The sequence below is a fragment of the Elephantulus edwardii genome, unplaced genomic scaffold (genome assembly GCF_000299155.1).
Source record: "Elephantulus edwardii isolate Elephantulus edwardi_28Jun2011 unplaced genomic scaffold, EleEdw1.0 scaffold00033, whole genome shotgun sequence".
NCBI lineage: Eukaryota > Metazoa > Chordata > Mammalia > Macroscelidea > Macroscelididae > Elephantulus > Elephantulus edwardii.
The window spans coordinates 13340777-13349955 of NW_006399783.1; the positions used below are offsets into that span (position 1 = coordinate 13340777).

Here is a 9179-nt window from a genome sequence, read left to right on the forward strand (position 1 = left end):
AGGACCTGATGTGGGCCACCTTGGCCAAGTGTCTTTAAAAGGAGCAAATAGGGTGGTAGTATATATGCTCAGGCTCACGTCGTTATTACTGTCCACTGTTAAGTTGAAACTGACTCATAGTGGTCCCTCCAGCAGGTTTTCAGAGGCTGTAAATGGCCTGTCTTTCTTTTGCAGAGCAGTCGGTGGTATCGAACCACATGCCTTTGGATTGGCAACGCAACTCCTTACCTCCAAGCTACCAGAGCTCCCTGCCCAGGCACATGATTAATGATAATTGTCCTTGAGTTGATTCTGGTGCTTAGAGACCCCATGTGTGCAGAGTGGAACTGCTTCACTGGGTTTTCAAGATTATGACCTTTCCGAAGCAGATCTGTCTTGTCCAGTCTCCCAAGGTGCCTTTGGGTGAATTCAAACTGTCATCCCTTTCAGCTAATAATTGAGAGCTTAGCATTGGCACCACCTGGGGGCTTGGCACGTGGTCAGCACTACTTAAATGTCAGTTGCTGATATGATTTCATAAGGAGCTCTGGTGCTGTCCATGGTGTGTTGTGCTGTTAATCAAAAGGCTGAGTGTCTCCTGAGGTTCAAATCCACCCGTGACAGGTGGTGAGATAAGAAGTCTCTTTCCATTGAGAATTACACCCTCAAGTAGATTTGCTTAAGAATTTGTTTTAAAAGGGTGTCTGTAAAGATTCCTACAAGGTGGGCCTGTGTTTGGAAATCCTAAGCAGAACTAGGTGTAATTAAGTTACCGCTATCAGTAAGTGAACCAGCAGAAAGGAAGCTGCTGGAGAATCAGGTGTGTTGTCATCAGTGGATGGGCACGGGGAGAAGCAGTGTGGCATTCATCATGCCTCCGCGGTGAGGCCAGCACTTCTCTGCTTTGTCCACGTGAGGAGCATGAGAGCAGAGTGGCTTTGCACTTCCCAGAATGCAGGTGCACTCAGTCTAGGTGCCTGTATCAGCTGATTAGTCTGTGCCTAGATCCTGGTGCCCAGTGTCACCTATCCAGACTCCTGCCTCACTGGGTCTACTTGTGGGCATTATGGAAGTATGTGGGCTGGGAACTCAGGCAGAGAGGCCTTTCAGGGGACCAAACAGGCTAGTGGTTAAGAGCTGGATCCCTGGAAGCCCCCACATAGACTTGTCATTGTCTTGTTCTCTGCTGCACCCCAGGGTATAGGATGGTTCTGGGTATAGCAGTTGTCATCAAGTCAGTCCTGTCCCATGGCGACCCCATGTTCAGAATAGAACTCAGCTCCATAAAACTCTCTTCTTTTGTTTTTTTAAATAGTATTTTGTGGTCCTTTACCATAAAGGTTTACATTGCAGTATCGGTTCCCATTCAACAGTTTCTGCACAAATTATTCAATGATGTTGGTTATATTCTTCACAAGACATGGACAGTGTCACTATTTCTATATGGTTGTTGCTGGGCCTGTAATAGAAGACCATTAAAGTGTGTCATATGATAAATGTTTAGTCTCCTTTGAAGGATTTGAACCTTTACTGTTACTTGCAAGTTCCATGATTTACTTGCAGCTTTCTCTTATTTATCAATTGTTGTTATGACCCTCCAGCAGGTTTTCAGAGGCAGTAAATCGCACAGGAGGAGCTTGCTCATATTTCTTTCACAGACAATTTGGTGGATTTGAACTACAAACCTTTGTATTGACAGAGCAATTTCTTACCACTGAGCCACCAGAGGCCTCAGAGGGATAGTAATTGTACCTTCCTCTTGGGGTGACAATGACATTTAAATGATAAAAAGGATATAAATTGCACAGTGCAACACTGAGCCAGGGTAAATACTCAGTAAATGCAGTTGTGGTTGTTATATTATTTGCATGAGTGTCTTCTGTGATTAGACCTTGAGACTCTCCCAGAGAGACTATAGCCTTATAACAGAGTCTTTCATTTTGGAAACCTTATCTGAGTTCCCTGATGGTAACTCCCACAGAGAGGGCACTAAGGTTGGCCGAGGGAAAGGACTTCTGTACAAAGAGAGCCCATTTCAGAAGACACCTGTGTGTACTTAACCATGGTTAATAGGCATATATGTGTGTGCATTTGTGAAATCTCGTGTTTCTATTTGCTCCTGGCCTACTGGTGTCCCAGCGTGTGCTTCTCTGACTGTTAGCATAGGGGCATGGGATTTGAATTCTGCATTCACCTTTGGTGTGACTGGTTGTCATGTGTTGTTATCTGAGAATGATACAGTACAAAAGGTAAGATATGATGCTGGATGTGACCTGGGTCCGTCCTAGGAAGCCCTGGGTATGCAGGCAGCTACTGATTCTGCTTCAGTTTTAAGTATAAATATCTGGAAGCATCTTGGCTGCAGTCCCCACAGCTTTGTCTGCTGAATTTTGAAGGTCTCTTCATATTTCTGAGGTAGAGAGGTTGTTCAGTGAGACCCGCCTACAGATGTTGCCCTTTCTGGTGCCTTCTGCAAGGCCCCTCTTGGCTATTGTAAAATTCAACATTTCCTTCACTTGATCCCCTACCTCAGCCCATTTAACAAATGGGAAAATTGAGGAGCAGCTAGCTGAGGATGACTTCTGATGAGAATTCCCGTTGCCCCCACCTAAAGGTTGTGGTGGAGGAATTGGGCCCTGACCTGGAGTTTAAGCACCTGTACTGGGGTGTGGAGAGTGATCGGGGAGTGCCGTAGCCAAGCAGGAAGTGTGGGTCTCACAGAGGTGTGCATGCTCTGGCCTGACTGCTTGCTCTCTTCCCCTTACTGGGCTTCCTTTAGTTTCTTCAGCTGTAAAATGGGGTACACAGTGGGATTCCCTTCAAACTTCCTCGTGAAAACCCTGTAAGCAATTCATGGCACAGGCTGGGTGATGTTGTACCTGGCCTCTTGAGAGTCCAGTCAGTAATGATTTGTTAGGGTGGAGGGAGGGAGTAAAAGAAATGGGAAAAATTTGGCGGAGATCTGCAAAGATGGGCTGGGCATAAATAGTGGGCATAGTTCAATGGTGATTAATTTTATAAAACATAATGAGTGGGAATGATTGTATAAAACAATGTGAATGAATGAGAGAATTAAACACAGTGCATATGAATTTTGGGTTTTTGTTTGTTTGTTTTTTAACTTTTATTAAACTTATTAATTTTAATGAACATTTATAGAGATTTTGGGTTTTCATTCATTCATTGTTGCACTGTTTTCTCTACCCTCCCCCCCAGTTCGTTCCTCTTTCCCCCCCTTGAAAGTCTGTTTTAATTGTCCAGTTACCACAGTGCTTGGTAAAACCAGTTCTGATTAATCTCCTTTGTCAGTGTGTCCTTTGCCATTCCCTATCACTCCTCCCTGAGAGAGACTTCACTCTGATTCTTAAGGAAAAGGGGACGGCGTATTCTCTTAGTTACTTCCTGCTGAAAAGGGACACTATAGGTTTCAGGGTGAAGATCTTCTCTCACTACTCTAAAGGGCCCCTTTGGCAATAGGAAACATATAGACTATTGTGGAGATTGATTTTGGAATTTAGATTGTATATGAATTTTGTATGCAAACCAACATAAACAATTTTTTTAAAAAAAGAAAAAATTAATAATGCAGATGAAGTGAAAAAAAAACCAAACCAAACAAACCAACCCCAATCTTGTTGGTATTGTTGTTCTGAGAGCAGGAGTAGAATATCACCCCCCATCCATGCAGAATTCTTGGGTTTGGTTCTCCACCACTGCACGTGCACAGCCACATGCACAGCTGCCACCCATCTGTAAGTGGAAGTGTTATGATGCTGAATGGGATTCAGCAGAGCCTTCAGAGATAGACTAGGAAGAAAGGCCTGGTAATCTACTATAGATTGCAGCATTTTGATTTGTGACTGAACACAGGGAAAGCACAGAACCAGGCATTGTCTCTTCTTGTTGTGTGTGAGATCGCCATAAATTGGGACCAAGTCCACAGCAAGTAACAGCAGATTACTCTTCCACATGGGGTTTGTGGCAAAATCACTTTAAAGGGAAGAAGATATATCACTTTAGGGAATTTACATCTATGGATCTCTTCTCGTTTGTGTGATTATCTCACAGGATGTTGGGGATCAGGAATGCTCTGTTTCCATTTTTTAAAAAATTTTTAATTTTCTTTCTCTGCGGAATCACCATGGCGGCTGGGACCCTGTACACATACCCTGAAAACTGGAGGGCCTTCAAGGCCCTCATCGCCGCTCAGTACAGCGGGGCTCAAGTCTGCATGCTCTCCGCACCACCCCACTTCCATTTGGCCAAACCAACCGCATCCCTGAATTTCTCCACAAGTTTTCAGCCGACAAGGTTCCAGCTTTTGAGGGTGTCGATGGATTCTGTGTGTTTGAGAGCAATGCCATTGCCTATTACATGAGCAATGAAGAGCTGCGGGGAAGTACCCCAGAGTCAGCAGCCCAGGTGGTGCAGTGGGTGAGCTTTGCTGACAGTGACATCGTTCCCCTAGCCAGCGCTTGGGTGTTTCCCACCTCGGGCATCATGCACCACAACAAGCAGGCTACAGAGAATGCTAAGGAGGAGGTGAGGCAAATTCTGGGCCTCCTGGACCTTCACTTGAAGATGAGGACTTTCCTGATGGGTGAGCATGTGACCTTGGCTGACATCACAGGTGTCTGTACCCTGTTGTGGCTCTACAGACTGGTGCTAGAGACTTCTTTCCGCCAGGCTTTCCCTAACACCAACCGCTGGTTCCTCACCTGCATTAACCAGCCTCAGTTCCGGGCGGTCCTGGGAGAGGTGAAGCTCTTTGAGCAGATGGCCCAGTTCGATGCTAAAAAGTTTGCAGAAAGCCAGCCTAAAAAAGATGTCCCAGGGAAAGAGAAGGGACCCCAGGAGGAGAAGCAGAAGGCCCAGGCTGAGCAGAATGAAGAGAAAAAGGCAGCTCCTGCTGCTCCCAAGGAGGAGATGGACGAATGTGAGCAGGTGCTCGCTGCCGAGTCAAAGGCCAAGGACCCCTTTGCTCACCGGCTCAAAAGTACCTTTGTGTTGGACGAGTTTAAGCACAAGTACTCCAATGAGGACATGCTGACTGTGGCCCTGCCCCATTTTGGGGAGCATTTTGATAAGGACGGCTGGTCTTTGTGGTATGCCGAGTACTGCTTCCCTGAGGAGCTCGCCCAGATTTTCATGAGCTGCAACCCCAACACTGGAATGTTCCAGAGATTGGATAAGCTGTGGAAGAACGCCTTTGCCAGTGTCATCCTCTTTGGAACCAACAATAGCAGCTCCATTTCTGGAGTGTGAGTCTTCAGAGGTCAAGAGCTTGCGTTCCCTGTGAGTCCAGATTGACAGGTGGACTACAAGTCCTACATGTGGCAGAAACTGGATCCTAGCAATGAGGAGACCCAGACGCTGGTTCGAGAGGACTTCTGTTGGGAGGTGGCCTTCCAGCACATGGGCAAGGCCTTCAACTAGGACAAGATCTTCAAGTGAGCCAAAGGTTTGTCACCTCGCTGCCTGCACCCTCCCTTCAGGGAGAATAGGGGTCATTAAAGGAACATTGAAAAATAAGTTTTTTTTAATTTTATATTGGTTTGCATATAAAATTTTTATACATTGTGTTTCACACTCTCCTTCATTCACATTGTGTTTCATACAATCATTCCCATGCACCATGTTGTATAAAATTAATCACCACCGAATTATGACTACCATTACCCTGTCTTTCCAGCTCCCCACTGGATCTTTCCCATTTCCTTAACTTCCTCCCTCTACTCACCAAATTGTGCTACTCTATGATTTACCCCCTTTCCACCCTCATACCTCTGCTCCCATCCTGTCCCCCCCCCCGGCCCCCTATTCACATTTTAGTAGTTATTCTATTTTTACAATAATGGTCTTAGGCAGTATTTGTCCTTATGAGTCTTGAGTAAGTTCATTCAGCATAATGCTCTCCAATATCTACCAAGTATGTAGTATTTTTTAAATCGTTGCTTGTGAATGATATGTAGTGTGAATGTTGTGTGAATGTACCACAGTTTCTCAATCCATTGATTGTAGTTGGACATTTGAGCTGTTTCCATGTTCTTGCGATTGTGGATAACACTACTGTGAACATTTGTGTACAAATCTTCATTTGTGTCTCAGTTCTTAATTTCTTCGGAGTATATTCCTAGCAGTGGATTAGCAGGGTCATATGGCGTTTCTGTGTTCAGCTTTTTGAGGAAATGCCAAACTGCCTTCCAGAGTGGTTGTACCATTTTCCAATCTTACCAGCTGTGAATTAAATAAAAAAGTTCCTCAAAATAAATGATAATGAAAGTGCAACATACTAAATAAAACCTTTGGGATGCAACTAAGGCAGTCCTCAAGGAGCCGTTCATAGCAATAGGCAAACAGAAAAAAGGAAGAAAGAAGCAATATTAATGACCTAACTTAGCACCTCCATCAAGTTGAAAAAGAACGATCTAACCCATAGCCTCTAGAAGAAAGGAAATTAAAAGGACAGGAGCTGAAATCAGTGAGATAGAAAAAACAATTGAAACCATCAACAAGACTAGGAGCTGGTTTTCCGAAACAGTCCATAAAATTGACAAACGATTGGCAAACTTTTTTTTTTTTTTAAAATTTAGGTTGTTTATTTTTCATTTCAATGAACATCTGGCAAACTTAACAAAAGTGTTTGCCTGATATTTCAAGCTCAGCACAATGCACAGAGTAGGTGCTCAATAGGTAACTGACACACTATTCCTGGGGCCTTATTTTTTTCTATTTCCTTCAAAGCAGCTTGAACTTCTTCCTTCATCACCATAGACTCTTGCTCATATGTTATTTCTTTAAATTCCTGGGTCTCCACTCCTGTGGAACGTCTACTTGGGGAGGTGATCAGTTAAAGAAACAAGAGTGTCTGAGAAACTCTGGGGTGTCCTGGCCTGACCTTATGCGTGATTAGGAGGGCCTGCTATGAGTACTGCCACTGCGACATGGTCATGAGCAGAGCTGGGTAGCGGATGTGTGAGGCTCCGGGACATCTGGAGACAGAGGTGGAAGCTGGAGATGTACCAGGCAGCAGAATTAGCAGGTGCTGTGAGGCAAGGGCTCTATATGCCCCTCACCGTGAGGCTGGAGCTTGAGGGAGGAGTGGGCTTGATGAAGAGTGGGCTGCCTGCTGGGCTGTGACACAGAAACAGTCTGGGCACAAAGCCAGCCAACATCCGCTGGCTTCTCTAGTGTCCACTGTTATTATTACTAAGAGCCCTTTTTGATTCACATTTTCCACATTGATTTTCCGTTTTGAAAACTTTGACCTTCAATTAATCACGTCACTTATTAAATTGAAAGTCTTATCCCATTAAATTAAAAAAAGATAATGGACGGATTTACTTACTTCACAGCCCATCAGCAGGAGGGGCTTGATGGCACTTGAGTCCAGAGAAGAGATTAGTGCCTTCAGGGTGGCTCCTTTGTCCCCTGGGGAATTGGTAGTGTTGTTAGATGCTGTCAAGTTGAATATAACTTATAAACGACCCAATGGACAACTGTTCTGATCTTTGCACTATCCTGTGTCATCCTCAAAAACCCTGACACACTTGAGCCCATTGCTACAGTCACTGTGTCAGTCTTTCTCATTGGGGGTCTTCTCCTCCTCCACTGACCCTCCACCTTTCCAAGAATGATGGCCCTTTCCAAGTAATAGCCTCATATCTAAAGTAGGAAAAGTGAAGGAGCACTCTGGCTGTACTTTCTCCAAGGCATAGTTGTTTATTCTTTCGGCAGTCCACGTAGACAGTGTCATTCCTGTGAGAGATTGGACTGGAAAAGTGGAATGGGCTAGCACCTGGGCTGGAGATGCCTTGACTAGGCTGTAATGCCAAGCCTGGGATAGAGGGAGGGAATGGGTTAGATCCTTACAAAGGAGCAGAGGCCAATTGGAGAGATACAGTTGGTATATACACAGGCTGGAGGGGCGTTGAGGCCATGTACAATACTAGTTGGCTAGAAAAGAAGCCAATGACAGAATGCATACAGGCAAGGTAAGGGCAGTCAGGAGCAAGGGAAGTTGTGAGATGAGGGGGAGTGGGAAGGGAAGGGGTGATCACAGGTGAGGGTCTCTGCAGTTCAGCAAGAGTGGGAGATGGGAATTGAATAGTGAAGCATGGGAGAGGAGAGGGTTATGGCAGGCCGGGAGGTAAGCCTATAGTTTACAGTCCTCCTGGTTGGGCACTGTATCAGTCATTGGGAAGTCCAAGCAGGTCCCTGAGCAGGGCAGGTGCTTAGAGGAAAGAAGGTATCAACATTGTAGGGCTTAGAGGACAGGGAGCTGGCACCCATTGGCATTGTTGTTGTTAGGTGCCATCTAGTCGAGTACAGCTCATAGTGACCCATATGTAGAAAAGATCTGAGCCTAGTCCTGTCCTGCGCCATTCTCATACTTCCTGACACACAAGAGCCCATTGCAGCAGTCACCTTGTCAATCCACCTGGCAGGACCCATTGGCATAGGTTAGTGTACTTACAAAAGACAGCGGGGAGCGTGTTCATCCCTCTGGTGACAACTCCTTCCTTGGGGCTTCATGGAGACAGGAAGCTGACTGTGGAGGTGGACCTGGCATTGTCTCCTTCCCTCTTGCATACCAGTATCCCCGTCTGTTGCTAGCTGTTGTCAAGTGAGCCTCTGACTTTTAAGGTGACTGCCAGATGCAATTGAAAGAAATCTAGCCCACTTGCTCCTGCACCATCCTTGTGACCTATTGCAGGTCTGACCATTGTGATCGGAGTATTTTCAGGGGCTAATTTTCAGAAGTAGATCACCAGGCCTTTCTTTCTAGTCTGTCTTTGTCAGGAATCCTGCTGACAGAAGAATGATGATTGTGCTAGAGGTATATTGACTGGGAGTTGAACATAGGTATCCTCATGGAAAGTAAGAATCCTGCCACTGAACCACCACGCCTCCCATCCCCATCTGTAAATTGGGGAGACATAGTAATAACCTACCTCAGGATTGCATAGAGCATAATTAAACCATGCATTAAAAAGATCTAAACCATGTTGGTAGCATTTAGACAACATTCTGGCAATTGTAGTCAGAGATTATTATTGTTGTTGTTGTTAGGTGCTGTCTTATTTATTATTGTTTATATTGTTTATTATAGGTTTCGTATTAGCACAATTAAATGTTCTGGGATTCCCATTCTTCTCAGAGTCAGCCACAGTTTGTTATGATCCACACAGTCAAATGCC

At 45.1% G+C, this 9179-nt stretch overlaps 1 protein-coding gene and 1 pseudogene across 1 annotated transcript in view; both read left to right on the forward strand.

Annotated features, from left to right (window-relative positions):
* ERGIC1 (endoplasmic reticulum-golgi intermediate compartment (ERGIC) 1) overlaps window positions 1–9179 on the forward strand; it is a 153947-nt gene that overhangs the window by 24258 nt on the left and 120510 nt on the right. The window lies entirely within an intron of this gene.
* LOC102870226 lies at window positions 4121–5433 on the forward strand (annotated as a pseudogene).